Source organism: Hyla sarda, chromosome 4 (assembly GCF_029499605.1).
Source record: "Hyla sarda isolate aHylSar1 chromosome 4, aHylSar1.hap1, whole genome shotgun sequence".
NCBI classification, from domain to species: domain Eukaryota; kingdom Metazoa; phylum Chordata; class Amphibia; order Anura; family Hylidae; genus Hyla; species Hyla sarda.
In genome coordinates this window covers 406,070,161-406,087,115 of record NC_079192.1, presented here as the reverse complement: position 1 = coordinate 406,087,115, position 16,955 = coordinate 406,070,161, and the positions used below count along the sequence as shown (strand labels likewise).

General features: G+C 42.6%; 1 protein-coding gene across 3 annotated transcripts in view; it reads right to left on the bottom strand.

Annotated features, from left to right (window-relative positions):
* Positions 1-16,955, bottom strand: part of PPARA (peroxisome proliferator activated receptor alpha) — a 50,251-nt gene that overhangs the window by 28,563 nt on the left and 4,733 nt on the right. The window contains exon 2 of one of the 3 annotated variants that reach the window (XM_056517518.1): positions 1,082-1,178. The exons of the other annotated variants lie outside the window; for them this stretch is intronic. The gene's annotated coding sequence lies outside the window, so the exon portion shown is untranslated. The remainder of the gene's footprint in view (positions 1-1,081; positions 1,179-16,955) is intronic. 3 annotated transcript variants of the gene reach the window in all.

Here is a 16,955-nt window from a genome sequence, read left to right as displayed (position 1 = left end):
CGTTGTACAGAAAGAACTAATGAAGAGGCAGCGCATGCATGCTTTCATTCTTTATGGGAGCCGAGGAAAAATAGGAAAGCTGTACTCAAAGAGAGAATGAATGGAGAGGCGGCGTGCATGCCTTCACACTATCAGAGAAGAGAAAACATAGGAACGCTGTACACAAAGAGAATGAATGGAGAGGCTGTGCGCATGCGTTTACTCTCCATGGGAGTGGGGGGGGGGGAAACATAGGAAAGCTGTACTCACAGAGAGAATGAATGGAGAGGCGGCGCGCATGCGTTCACTCTCTATGGGAGCGGGGAAACATAGGAATGTTGTACACAGAGAATGAATGAAGAGGCGGTGCACATGCGTTTACTCTCCATGGGAGTGGGGGGGGGGGGGGGGAAACAAAGGAAAGCTGTACTCCCAGAGAGAATGAATGGAGAGGCAGCGAGCATGCGTTCATTCTCTATGGAACAAGAGTAAACATAGGAAGATTGTACACAGAGAATGGAGAGGTGGCGCACATGCGTTTATTCTCTATGGGAAAAGAGAACATATAGGAAAGTTGTACTCACAGAGAATGAATGAAGCAAAGCGCATGCGTTCATTCACTATAGGAGCCGAGGAAATATAGGAACGTTGTACTCGCAGAGAGAATGAATGAAGTGTGCATGCGTTCATTTGCTATGGGACAAGAGTGAACATAGGAAGATTGTACACAGAGAATGAATGGAGAGGCAGCGCACATGCGTTTACTCTCTATGAAAAGAGTAAACATAGGAACGTTGTACACAAAGAGAATGAATAGAGAGGCAGCGTGCATGCATTCCTTCTCTATGGGAAAAGAGTAAACACATCAAGGTTGTACACAGAGAATGAATGGAGAGGCGCGCGCATGTGTTCATTCTCTATGGGAGCAGGGGAAACATAGGAACGTGGTACACAGAATGAATGAAGAGGCGGCCGCGCATGCGTTAATTTTCTATGGGAAAAGAGAAAACATAGGAACGTTGTACACAGAGAATGAATAGAGAGGCAGAGCATGCATTCATTCAGTATAGGAGCCTAGGAAACATAGGAACATTGTACTCACAGTGAGAATGAATGGTGAGGCGGCGCGCATGCGCGTAGTCTTTATGGGAGTCGAGGAAACAGGAATGTTGGAGAGGTGGCGCGCATGCTTTTATTTTCTATGGAAGAAGAGAAAGCATAGGAAAGTTGTACAGAGAGAATGAATGGAGAGGCGGCGCGCATGCGTTCAATCTCTAAGGGAGCAGAGGAAACATAGGAAAGTTGTACAGAGAGAATGAATGGAGAGGCAGCGCGCATACGTTCAATCTCTAAGGGAGCAGAGGAAACATAGGAACGTTGTACACAGAATGAATGGAGAGGCGGCGCGCATGCGTTCATTCTCTATGGGAAAAGAGAGAAAATAGGAATGTTGTAGAGAATGAATGGAGAGCGGGGTGCAGATGCGTTCAATCTCTAATTCTCTATAAGGAGTCACGTCAAAGGCCTTTCTAACCAATCAGAAACCTGCTCTGTACTGACAAAAGAGCAGTCTACGGATGGATGACCTAAATAGTCATCGGGGATTGGACACAGACTTACAGGGTTGTTACCTATAGGTGGCGGTAGAGACGCAGCTTTCTACCCTTAATACAGTGTTCTCCAAACTACAGCCCTCCAGCTGTTGCAAAACTAAAACTCCTAGCTTGCCCGGACAGCCTTTGGCTTAGTTTAGCAACAGCTGCAGGGCTGCAGTTTAAGGACCACCGTCTTAAAGAAAGCTGCGTCTCTACCACCAGTATATATAGGATTTCTTATCAGTCCTGAAGACTGCTGCTCCCTCCTGGGCAGACATAGACTTCAATGTAACCTGGGAGATAAGATTACAGCCATTAACTCTATGTGTACCATAGGGTCAGGGTATTCAGGGGCCTGTGACAAAAAAAATATATAAAAAAAAAAATAAATAAATAAAAAACTCAGCCACCCCGTAAAGTGAACGTCAAAGAGCCAAGACATGTTTCAAGGCTCAATATGGATCAGAAACAGAGTTACAGGTCAGCTACCTATAGGTGGCACTAGAGAGACACAAGGCTCATTTGCATATTATTTTCTATGGAGCATTGCCTGCAAGTATCCACAGCTCTTCCCAATGAAAATAAATAAATAAATAATAATAAAATAAATAATAATTAAATAATAATAAATAAAATAAATAATATTAAATAAATAATAATAAATAATAAAATAAATAAAAATAATTAAATAATAATTACATAATAATAAATAAATATTAAATAAATAAAAAATAAATAAATGCATAATAATAAATATATTTTCAATAAATATTTATATTAAAACCTTGAATTTTTTTTTTACTCAGTCCATCAGAAGAACAGGAGTGGAGAAGAAATATACAGCATGTCCGTTCTTTTTTCTCCATTCAACTCCCTTAAAAGACCAGACACCAGATATACCCCAGTCAAGTCAATGGGGTCCATCAGTGTCACATGTGCTCCCCAGTGCGTTTGGAGCAAAATCAATGACCAAAAAGCTGAATCTGTGAAAGCATAATGGCTATGTGAACTTAGCCTAAGTCATGTGACATATTCCCTGACTCTCTACATTTCCTAAGAGTCCTGAAGATGGCAGAGCAGACGTCGTGCCACTTTCTCATAGGATACAAGGGTCACTTAGTGGGTGCGATGGAGCCAAATAGGTCAACTTTTATAGGGAATTCTAACGACTGCCTTATCTAATGTGAACCTGCGCAAAAGATAAGTTCCCTTTAACCCAGTGCGGCGCCGTTTATAGCTCACCGTATAAAACACAAGGCATACGTGAGCTACCGCCAAATACTGGGGCCACCGCTAACCAAAAGTTTGGCAATTGACAAAAAAACAAAACAAAAAAACACTTCTTTGGAGAAACAGCGTCACTTTTCTTCGTAGGTCACATGCGGTATTGCAGCTCAGCGCCAGTTATGTAGAAGCACTGCCACATTTGTCCATGGGCTCTTCTGTCTGCTATTGAAAAATAGCCTCCAATACATGGGGAAAGAGAAGGAGATGACGCCCTCTTCGGCCTCGTGATGGAGCTGGAATTGTCATGCGGTGACCAGAAGGAGTCACACCTAGTGCGAGCAAAGATCACCGGATGCAGTAGAGTTGTAAAACGTGTATTGTTACTGCCGGGTTTATAATCCCTGCCCTGTGGGTGAAGGTTTGTCCCCCCACCCAACCACGGTTGGGCATTTGGAGTCGCTCTCCATTGAAGTGAATGGATATACACATTATATCTAAATCGTCTGACTGTGGGGGCCCTTCTGATCGATCCCCCCCCCCAACCCCTCGCAGTCTGACTCCAGACTAGAATTATTCCTATTTTGCGTATCTGATAATCTGGTTGGTCTCATGGGACGCCCCTGTAGTTTTCCAATCTCCTCTCGCTGACGTCTCTTCCCGTGTTACATTGTGCCGCCCCCCGGAGCCTTATGTAAGAGTCCTGGCTTTGTGCCATGTTTGCTCATCATATAACACCGTGATGGTGCAGCAGGTAAGAGGTTGGGAAGCAGCTCCGTCCCGGATATCAGAATTCGGTTGCACTTCATGGGCAAATATAAAATACAAAAGGATAATTTATTTCCACCATTGAATGTTTCCTCAGCCTATAATAGGCCGGACAATGTTGGATGTAGTCAGAGCATTCGTTGAAGGCGTGGATCTTTTATCAGAAGCAGCGCCACTCATGTTTGTAGGTGGTATTGCAGTTTATCCCTATAGACTTGAGCTGAGCTGCAATACTGGATAGACAGGTTTACCGGTCAAGGAAGGTAATAATACTACATACATATACCAGTCAAGTAATACTACATACATATACAGTCACAGCAGGTAATACTACATACATATACAGTCACAGCAGGTAATACTACATACATATACAGTCACAGCAGGTAATACTACATACTGTACATATACCGGTCACAGCAGGTAATCCTACATACATATACTGTCACAACAGGTAATACTACATACATATACAGTCACAGCAGGTAATACTACATACATATACCGGTCACAGCAGGTAATCCTACATACATATACTGTCACAACAGGTAATACTACATACATATACAGTCACAGCAGGTAATACTACATACATATACAGTCACAGCAGGTAATCCTACATACATATACTGTCACAGCAGGTAATCCTACATACATATACCGGTCACAGCAGGTAATACTACATACATATACAGTCACAGCAGGTAATACTACATACATATACAGTCACAGCAGGTAATACTACATACATATACAGTCACAGCAGGTAATACTACATACTGTACATATACAGTCACAGCAGGTAATCCTACATACATATACTGTCACAGCAGGTAATACTACATACATATACTGTCACAGCAGGTAATCCTACATACATATACAGTCACAGCAGGTAATACTACATACATATACCGGTCACAGCAGGTAATACTACATACATATACCGGTCACAGCAGGTAATACTACATACATATACTGTCACAGCAGGTAATCCTACATACATATACAGTCACAGCAGGTAATACTACATACATATACCGGTCACAGCAGGTAATACTACATACATATACTGTCACAGCAGGTAATACTACATACATATACTGTCACAGCAGGTAATACTACATACATATACTGTCACAGCAGGTAATACTACATACATATACCGGTCACAGCAGGTAATCCTACATACATATACAGTCACAGCAGGTAATCCTACATACATATACAGTCACAGCAGGTAATCCTACATACATATACAGTCACAGCAGGTAATCCTACATATACAGTCACAGCAGGTAATCCTACATACATACACAGTCACAGCAGGTAATACTACACACATATACAGTCACAGCAGGTAATACTACATACATATACAGTCACAGCAGGTAATACTACATACTGTACATATACAGTCACAGCAGGTAATCCTACATACATATACTGTCACAGCAGGTAATACTACATACATATACTGTCACAGCAGGTAATACTACATACATATACTGTCACAGCAGGTAATACTACATACATATACCGGTCACAGCAGGTAATACTACATACCTATACTGTCACAGCAGGTAATACTACATACATATTCTGTCACAGCAGGTAATACTACATACATATACTGTCACAGCAGGTAATACTACATACATATACTGTCACAGCAGGTAATACTACATACATATACAGTCACAGCAGGTAATACTACATACATATACCGGTCACAGCAGGTAATACTACATACATATACAGTCACAGCAGGTAATCCTACATACATATACAGTCACAGCAGGTAATACTACATACATATACAGTCACAGCAGGTAATCCTACATACATATACAGTCACAGCAGGTAATACTACATACATATACAGTCACAGCAGGTAATACTACATACTGTACATATACCGGTCACAGCAGGTAATACTACATACATATACTGTCACAACAGGTAATACTACATACATATACTGTCACAGCAGGTAAATACTACATACATATACCAGTCACAGCAGGTAATCCTACATACATATACAGTCACAGCAGGTAATCCTACATACATATACAGTCACAGCAGGTAATACTACATATATATACAGTCACAGCAAGTAATACTACATACATATACTGTCACAGCAGGTAATACTACATACATATACTGTCACAGCAGGTAATACTACATACATATACTGTCACAGCAGGTAATACTACATACATATACAGTCACAGCAGGTAATACTACATACCTATACTGTCACAGCAGGTAATACTACATACCTATACAGTCACAGCAGGTAATACTACATACATATACTGTCACAGCAGGTAATACTACATACATATACTGTCACAGCAGGTAATACTACATACATATACAGTCACAGCAGGTAATACTACATACATATACAGTCACAGCAGGTAATACTACATACATATACAGTCACAGCAGGTAATACTACATACATATACAGTCACAGCAGGTAATACTACATACATATACTGTCACAGCAGGTAATACTACATACATATACTGTCACAGCAGGTAATACTACATACATATACAGTCACAGCAGGTAATACTACATACATATACAGTCACAGCAGGTAATACTACATACATATACAGTCACAGCAGGTAATCCTACATACATATACTGTCACAGCAGGTAATACTACATACATATACAGTCACAGCAGGTAATACTACATACTGTACATATACCGGTCACAGCAGGTAATACTACATACATATACAGTCACAGCAGGTAATACTACATACTGTACATATACCGGTCACAGCAGGTAATACTACATACATATACTGTCACAACAGGTAATACTACATACATATACTGTCACAGCAGGTAAATACTACATACATATACCAGTCACAGCAGGTAATCCTACATACATATACAGTCACAGCAGGTAATCCTACATACATATACAGTCACAGCAGGTAATACTACATACATATACAGTCACAGCAAGTAATACTACATACATATACTGTCACAGCAGGTAATACTACATACATATACTGTCACAGCAGGTAATACTACATACATATACTGTCACAGCAGGTAATACTACATACATATACAGTCACAGCAGGTAATCCTACATACATATACTGTCACAGCAGGTAATCCTACATACATATACTGTCACAGCAGGTAATACTACATACATATACTGTCACAGCAGGTAATACTACATACATATACAGTCACAGCAGGTAATACTACATACATATACAGTCACAGCAGGTAATACTACATACATATACTGTCACAGCAGGTAATACTACATACATATACAGTCACAGCAGGTAATACTACATACATATACAGTCACAGCAGGTAATACTACATACCTATACAGTCACAGCAGGTAATCCTACATACATATACAGTCACAGCAGGTAATCCTACATACATATACTGTCACAGCAGGTAATACTACATACATATACTGTCACAGCAGGTAATACTACATACATATACTGTCACAGCAGGTAATACTACATACATATTCTGTCACAGCAGGTAATACTACATACATATACTGTCACAGCAGGTAATACTACATACATATACAGTCACAGCAGGTAATACTACATACATATACAGTCACAGCAGGTAATCCTACATACATATACCGGTCACAGCAGGTAATACTACATACATATACTGTCACAGCAGGTAATACTACATACATATACTGTCACAGCAGGTAATCCTACATACATATACCGGTCACAGCAGGTAATACTACATACATATACCGGTCACAGCAGGTAATACTACATATATATACCGCTCATACACCCTGTTCCAAATTATTATGCAAATTCTATTTGTGTCATAAGTGTCACAAAGATTAAATATTTTGTTTTTCAGAGTAACTCATGGATGGCATTGTGTCTCTTTTAATCACTGAAAACAATCTCAGACACCTGTGATACTTAGATTGCCAGGTGGGCCAAATTTAAAGGGGTACTCTGCTACTCTGCGTTTGGAACAAACCGTTTCGAACGCTGGAGGAGGCAGCTCGTGACGCCATAGCCCCGCCCCTCAATGCAAGTCTATGGGAGGGGGCGTGGCAGCCACCACGCCCCCTCCCATAGACTTGCATTGAGGGGGTGGGGCGTGACTTCATGAGGGGGCGGGCTATGACATCATGATCCCCCGCCGCCGGCTCCAGCATTCGGAACAGTTTGTGATTCAGAGCACAGAAGGGTTTGTGCAGATAGAGGCACATTGAGGGAGCAGAGAGCAGCTGCTAAAATAGCATTTCATAACAGCAAACAGATATTTGAAGCTGCTGGTGCCTCTGGAGTCCCATGGACATCAAAGTGTAGAGTCCTCCAGAGTCTTGCAACTGTGCATAAACCTATTCGGCCACCACTAAGCAACGCTCACAAGCAGAAACGGCTGCATTGGGCAGAAAAATACATGAAGACTAGCTTTCAAACAGTCCTGTTCACTGATGAGTGCCGTGCAACCCTGGATGGTCCAGATTGATGGAGTAGTGAATGGCTGGTGGACGGCCACCATGTTTCAACAAGGCTGCGATGTCAGCAAGGTGGTGGTGGAGTCATGTTTTGGGCCGTAATCATGGGAAGAGAGCTGGTCGGCCCCGAAGGTGTAAAGATGACCTCTGCAAAGTATGTGGAGTTTCTGACTGCCCACTTTCTTCCCTGGTACAGAAGGAATAACTATGCTTTCCATAATAAAATCATCTTCATGCATGACAAAGCACCATCTCATGCTGCAAAGAATACCGCTGCATCAACGGCTGTTATGGGGATAAAAAGGAGAGAAAGTCATGGTGAGGCCTCCATCCCCCCCTGACCTCAATCCTATTGAGAACCTTTGGAGCATCCTCAAGCAAAAGATCTATAAGGGTGGGAGGCAGTTTACATCCAAACAGCAGCTCTGGGTGGCTATTCTGACATCTTGCAAACAAATTCAAGCAGAACTGTCCAAAAACTCACAAGTTCAATCGACGCAAGACCGGTGAAGCAAATAAGGGGTCCTACGTTAAAATGTAACGTGACCTGTTTGATAGAAATAGCTTTTGATTTCAGTAAATCTGCTCCAAACACAACAAATGACAATTTTCAGTTCTTTACAACCTATAAAGTGTTTTCAAACTTACTGTGTGTAATAATTTGGAACAGTGCTTTGTATGTTTATGTTTAAAAAAAAAAAAAAAAATACTGTTATCATTAGGAGGTTTGTTCAATTTTAAGTGTACTCTTAAAGGGGTACTCCCATGGAAAACTTTATTTTTTTTAATTTTTTTTTTTTTAAATCAACTGGTGCCAGAAAGTTAAACAGATTTGTAAATCACTTCTATTAAAAAAATCTTAATCCTTCAAGTACTTTTTAGGGGCTGTATACTAAAGAGAAATCCAAAAAAGAAATGCATTTCCTGTTATGTCCTGACCACAGTGCTCTCTGCTGACCTCTGCTGTCCATTTTAGGAACTGTCCAGAGCAGCATTTGTTTGCTATGGGGATTTTCTTCTTCTCTGGACAGTTCCTAAAATGGACAGCAGAGGTCAGCAGAGAGCACTGTGGTCAGGACATAACAGGAAATGCATTTCTTTTTTGGATTTCTCTTTAGTATACAGCCCCCAAAAAAAGTACTGGAAGGATTAAGATTTTTTTAATAGAAGTGATTTACAAATCTGTTTAACTTTCTGGCACCAGTTGATTTAAAAAAAAAAAAAAAAAAGTTTTCCATGGGAGTACCCCTTTAAAGGGGTACTCCGCTGCTCAGTGTTTGGAACAAAATGTTCCGAACGCCGGCAGCTCGTGAAATTATCGCCCCACCCCCTCATGACATCACACCCCGCCCCCTCAATGCAAGTCTATGGGAGGGGGCGTGACATCCGTCACGCCCCCTCCCATAGACTTGCATTGAGGGGGTGGGGCGTAACATCATTAGGGGGCGGGGCTATGACGTCACAAGCTCTCGGCATGGACTCTAGCGTTCGGAGCGGTTCGCTCCAAACGCTAAGCAGTGGAGTACCCCTTTAACACTTAATAACATAACAATTATGCTGACTGTTATTTACATCGATTATTTAGGTAAATGAGAAAAAATATAATTTGCATAATAATTTGGAACAGGGTGTATATACAGCAAACCTCACCCTAAGGCCTGGGGAGGCTGAGTGCCCCTCTGTACCCCTTCATTATACATCTCGCCCCCTCTTTCAGTAATGGGCTCGCACCCTTAGGGTCTGCGCTGGTTGTTGTGTAAGAGGCCACGTATTGTTTTGTTTCTTCTCTCGGCTCCTACAACCAAAAATATCACCTGCTTATTAGTGAGGGCGGAGCGCGCCCCGCAGGCGACTTCATACGCCGTGTGGAGACCTGACATGACCCTGCCCGGGGTCCCTGGGAGCTTTACCTCCCAATATCATTCCTCAGGAGGAACCAGCCGGCCGGGAGGGGAATAAAGGACTTGTTCTCTGATCATTACTAATAATCCCTCATTACGGCCGCGCGCAGTCTGTTCCTGACATCGCCACCGCCGCTGCACTGCCACAACAATAAAGTCTTGTTCATAGAAGTGCCGGGACTGATCCTTCTCCCTTATCAAGATTCCTGGTAACATTGGAAATACTACAGAGCGAATACTCGTCACAGCCGAAGGTTCCTAGTAGTCAGTAATCATTATTATAATCGTGGGGGGGCCCTAGTAGTCAGACCTCCATTATTATAATCGTGGGGGGATCCTAGTAGTCAGACCTCCATTATTATAATCGTGGGGGGGATCCTAGTAGTCAGACCTCCATTATTATAATCGTGGGGGGGATCCTAGTAGTCAGACCTCCATTATTATAATCGGGGGGGGGGGATCCTAGTAGTCAGACCTCCATTATTATAATCGTGGGTGGGGTCCTAGTAGTCAGACCTCCATTATTATAATCGTGGGGGGGATCCTAGTAGTCAGACCTCCATTATTATAATCGTGGGGGGGATCCTAGTAGTCAGACCTCCATTATTATAATCGTGGGTGGGGTCCTAGTAGTCAGACCTCCATTATTATAATCGTGGGGGGGTCCTAGTAGTCAGACCTCCATTATTATAATCGGGGGGGGGGGGGGGGGGAATCCTAGTAGTCAGACCTCCATTATTATAATTGGGGGGGGGGGGAATCCTAGTAGTCAGACCTCCATTATTATAATCGTGGGGGGGGTCCTTGTAGTCAGACCTCCATTATTATAATCGTGGGGGGGTCCTAGTAGTCAGACCTCCATTATTATAATCGGGGGGGGGGGGGGGGGGGGGAATCCTAGTAGTCAGACCTCCATTATTATAATCGAGGGGGGGGGGGGGAATCCTAGTAGTCAGACCTCCATTATTATAATCGTAGTGGGGGGGATCCTAGTAGTCAGACCTCCATTATTATAATCGGGGGGGGGGCGGGGAATCCTAGTAGTCAGACCTCCATTATTATAATCGTGGGGGGGGGGGGGATCCTAGTAGTCAGACCTCCATTATTATAATCGTAGTGGGGGGATCCTAGTAGTCAGACCTCCATTATTATAATTGTGGGGGGGGTCCTAGTAATCAGACCTCCATTATTATAATCGTGGGAGGATCCTAGTAGTCAGACCTCCATTATTATAATCGTGGGGGGGTCCTAGTAGTCAGACCTCCATTATTATAATCGGGGGCGGGGAATCCTAGTAGTCAGACCTCCATTATTATAATCGAGGGGGGGGGGGGGGCGGGGAATCCTAGTAGTCAGACCTCCATTATTATAATCGGGGGCGGGGAATCCTAGTAGTCAGACCTCCATTATTATAATCGAGGGGGGGGGGGGGAATCCTAGTAGTCAGACCTCCATTATTATAATTGGGGGGGGGGGGGGGGGGAGTCTTAGTAGTCAGACCTCCATTATTATAATCGTGGGGGGGTCCTAGTAGTCAGACCTCCATTATTATAATCGTGGGGGGGTCCTAGTAGTCAGACCTCCATTATTATAATCGTGGGGGGGGGATCATAGTAGTCACACCTCCATTATTATAATCGTGGGGGGGTCCTAGTAGTCAGACCTCCATTATTATAATCGTGGGGGGATCCTAGTAGTCAGACCTCCATTATTATAATTGGGGGGGGGGGTCCTAGTAGTCAGACCTCCATTATTATAATCGTAGTGGTGGGATCGTAGTAGTCAGACCTCCATTATTAGAATTGCGGGTGGGATCCTAGTATTCAGAGCTCCATTATTATAATTGCGGGTGGGATCCTAGTAGTCAGACCTCAATTATTATAATTGGGGGGGGGGGGTCCTAGTAGTCAGACCTCCATTATTATAATCGTAGTGGGGGGATCCTAGTAGTCAGACCTCCATTATTATAATTGTGGGAGGATCCTAGTAGTCAGACCTCCATTATTATAATCGTGGGGGGATCCTAGTAGTCAGACCTCCATTATTATAATTGGGGGGGGGGGTCCTAGTAGTCAGACCTCCATTATTATAATTGGGGGGGGGATCCTAGTAGTCAGACCTCCATTATTATAATTGGGGGGGGGGGATCCTAGTAGTCAGACCTCCATTATTATAATTGTGGGAGGATCCTAGTAGTCAGACCTCCATTATTATAATTGTGGGAGGATCCTAGTAGTCAGACCTCCATTATTATAATAGTGGGGGGGGTCCTAGTAGTCAGACCTCCATTATTATAATTGTGGGGGGGATCCTAGTAGTCAGACCTCCATTATTATAATTGTGGGGGGGATCCTAGTAGTCAGACCTCCATTATTATAATCGTAGTGGGGGGATCCTAGTAGTCAGACCTCCATTATTATAATCGTAGTGGGGGGATCCTAGTAGTCAGACCTCCATTATTATAATCGTAGTGGGGGGATCCTAGTATTCAGACCTCCATTATTATAATCGTGGGGGGGTCCTAGTAGTCAGACCTCCATTATTATAATTGTGGGGGGGGGATCCTAGTATTCAGACCTCCATTATTATAATCGTTGGGGGGATCCTAGTAGTCAGACCTCCATTATTATAATTGTGGGGGGGGGATCCTAGTAGTCAGACCTCCATTATTATAATCGTGGGGGGGGGGGGGATCCTAGTAGTCAGACCTCCATTATTATAATCGTGGAGGGGGATCCTAGTAGCCAGACCTCCACCAAAAAACACCAAAAAAGAGAGTGTGTCATGTTCTGTCCCCTCAGGCCCGGTACCAGGCAGAACACTGGCCCAGATTTGCCATTACCAATACTCCAGAATTGTGGCGCCAGTTTGAGGAAAAACCTGTCCTACATGACTTGAAGCACATTTATTATGCGTTTTAAGCTACAAACTGATAAAAACGTAAAAAAATAAAATAACATAAGTAAGTGTTTCCCAACCAGGGTGCCTCCAGCTGTTTCAAAACTACAACTCCCAGCATGCTGGGAGTTGTAGTTTTGCAACAGCTGGAGGCACTCTGGTTGGAAAACACTGACACAAGTGTTTTTCTACGCAACAAAAACTAATAAAAAAAACTTTGCCATAACCATAGCCTGCTTTGTTATTTAAAAAAAAAAATAAAAAAAAAATAAAAAATAAAACTGCACCACAGCTGTCCTCAGGTTGTGTGTGGTATTACAACTTGGCTCCATTTACGTCAATAAAACTGCAATAAAGCTGCAATACCACATGCAACCTGAGGACAAGAGTGGCGCTGTTTTTGAAATAAAGTAGCTATGTTTTTTCTGATCCTGGAGACCCCCTTTAAGGTGTCATCAGGCACCATAAGGGGGATCTATCATGTTACTGATCCGACAATGCAGCTATTTTTGGGTTTCCTGATCCCATCATGGAACAGAATACTGAAAATGTTAGAGCTAAGGCGGCATTCACACCACGTTTTTGCAGTACAGTTCCCGTATCAGGTTTTTGACGAAAAACGGATTCCTCAAAACCGGACTAAACTGTATCAAAATGTGTGAACAAATTTCAACCCGTATACAGTTAAAAACCATATACGGTTTGAGAAATATAGTCTGGTATTAGTTTTTAATTTTTCACTCCATTTTGAATAAAGTTTCACTTGTTTGATTGAAATTCCAAGAAAAAAAACTGTGCAAAGTCAAAAACCGTATGGTGAAAACTGGATGGAACAGTACGCACATACGGTTCTGTACGGTTCCCATTGACTCCCATGTTAAAAAATAAAAAAATAAAAAAAAACACAGAAAAAAAACGTATACGGTTTAATACAGTTTTTCACCTGGACCAAAAACCGTGGTAGGCCTCGTGGGAGGATCCTAGTAGTCAGACCTCCATTATTATAATCGTGGGGGGGTCCTAGTAGTCAGACCTCCATTATTATAATCGGGGGCGGGGAATCCTAGTAGTCAGACCTCCATTATTATAATCGAGGGGGGGGGGGGGGCGGGGAATCCTAGTAGTCAGACCTCCATTATTATAATCGGGGGCGGGGAATCCTAGTAGTCAGACCTCCATTATTATAATCGAGGGGGGGGGGGGGAATCCTAGTAGTCAGACCTCCATTATTATAATTGGGGGGGGGGGGGGGGGGAGTCTTAGTAGTCAGACCTCCATTATTATAATCGTGGGGGGGTCCTAGTAGTCAGACCTCCATTATTATAATCGTGGGGGGGTCCTAGTAGTCAGACCTCCATTATTATAATCGTGGGGGGGGGATCATAGTAGTCACACCTCCATTATTATAATCGTGGGGGGGTCCTAGTAGTCAGACCTCCATTATTATAATCGTGGGGGGATCCTAGTAGTCAGACCTCCATTATTATAATTGGGGGGGGGGGGTCCTAGTAGTCAGACCTCCATTATTATAATCGTAGTGGTGGGATCGTAGTAGTCAGACCTCCATTATTAGAATTGCGGGTGGGATCCTAGTATTCAGAGCTCCATTATTATAATTGCGGGTGGGATCCTAGTAGTCAGACCTCAATTATTATAATTGGGGGGGGGGGGGTCCTAGTAGTCAGACCTCCATTATTATAATCGTAGTGGGGGGATCCTAGTAGTCAGACCTCCATTATTATAATTGTGGGAGGATCCTAGTAGTCAGACCTCCATTATTATAATCGTGGGGGGATCCTAGTAGTCAGACCTCCATTATTATAATTGGGGGGGGGGGGTCCTAGTAGTCAGACCTCCATTATTATAATTGGGGGGGGGATCCTAGTAGTCAGACCTCCATTATTATAATTGGGGGGGGGGGGATCCTAGTAGTCAGACCTCCATTATTATAATTGTGGGAGGATCCTAGTAGTCAGACCTCCATTATTATAATTGTGGGAGGATCCTAGTAGTCAGACCTCCATTATTATAATAGTGGGGGGGGTCCTAGTAGTCAGACCTCCATTATTATAATTGTGGGGGGGATCCTAGTAGTCAGACCTCCATTATTATAATTGTGGGGGGGATCCTAGTAGTCAGACCTCCATTATTATAATCGTAGTGGGGGGATCCTAGTAGTCAGACCTCCATTATTATAATCGTAGTGGGGGGATCCTAGTAGTCAGACCTCCATTATTATAATCGTAGTGGGGGGATCCTAGTATTCAGACCTCCATTATTATAATCGTGGGGGGGTCCTAGTAGTCAGACCTCCATTATTATAATTGTGGGGGGGGGGATCCTAGTATTCAGACCTCCATTATTATAATCGTTGGGGGGATCCTAGTAGTCAGACCTCCATTATTATAATTGTGGGGGGGGGATCCTAGTAGTCAGACCTCCATTATTATAATCGTGGGGGGGGGGGGGATCCTAGTAGTCAGACCTCCATTATTATAATCGTGGAGGGGGATCCTAGTAGCCAGACCTCCACCAAAAAACACCAAAAAAGAGAGTGTGTCATGTTCTGTCCCCTCAGGCCCGGTACCAGGCAGAACACTGGCCCAGATTTGCCATTACCAATACTCCAGAATTGTGGCGCCAGTTTGAGGAAAAACCTGTCCTACATGACTTGAAGCACATTTATTATGCGTTTTAAGCTACAAACTGATAAAAACGTAAAAAAATAAAATAACATAAGTAAGTGTTTCCCAACCAGGGTGCCTCCAGCTGTTTCAAAACTACAACTCCCAGCATGCTGGGAGTTGTAGTTTTGCAACAGCTGGAGGCACTCTGGTTGGAAAACACTGACACAAGTGTTTTTCTACGCAACAAAAACTAATAAAAAAAACTTTGCCATAACCATAGCCTGCTTTGTTATTTAAAAAAAAAAATAAAAAAAAAATAAAAAATAAAACTGCACCACAGCTGTCCTCAGGTTGTGTGTGGTATTACAACTTGGCTCCATTTACGTCAATAAAACTGCAATAAAGCTGCAATACCACATGCAACCTGAGGACAAGAGTGGCGCTGTTTTTGAAATAAAGTAGCTATGTTTTTTCTGATCCTGGAGACCCCCTTTAAGGTGTCATCAGGCACCATAAGGGGGATCTATCATGTTACTGATCCGACAATGCAGCTATTTTTGGGTTTCCTGATCCCATCATGGAACAGAATACTGAAAATGTTAGAGCTAAGGCGGCATTCACACCACGTTTTTGCAGTACAGTTCCCGTATCAGGTTTTTGACGAAAAACGGATTCCTCAAAACCGGACTAAACTGTATCAAAATGTGTGAACAAATTTCAACCCGTATACAGTTAAAAACCATATACGGTTTGAGAAATATAGTCTGGTATTAGTTTTTAATTTTTCACTCCATTTTGAATAAAGTTTCACTTGTTTGATTGAAATTCCAAGAAAAAAAACTGTGCAAAGTCAAAAACCGTATGGTGAAAACTGGATGGAACAGTACGCACATACGGTTCTGTACGGTTCCCATTGACTCCCATGTTAAAAAATAAAAAAATAAAAAAAAACACAGAAAAAAAACGTATACGGTTTAATACAGTTTTTCACCTGGACCAAAAACCGTGGTAGGCCTCGGTTTTGGCTAGTGGAAAAAAACTGACAAAACAGTATAAGACACAAAACGGACACAACCGGATGCATCGTTTGGCATACGGTTTTCAACTTGAAACCGTATCCGGGAACTGTAGGACCCTAAGGCGGCGTTCACACCACGTTTTTGCAATATAGTTCCCGTATACGTTTTCAATGTGAAAACCGTATGGAACCGTATTGAAAACCGTATGCATTGACTCTCCATTGAAAACCGTACGCCAAACGATGCATCAGATTGTGTTCATTTTGCGTCTTATACGGTTTTGTCCATTTTTTTCCAGTACCCAAAACCGTAGCCTACCATGGTTTTTGGTCCGGGTGAAAAACCGTATTAAACCGTATACTTTTTTTTTTTTTGCTGGGCCAGAAACCGCTTCTCTCTCCCTGCCTGTCCTGGGTTC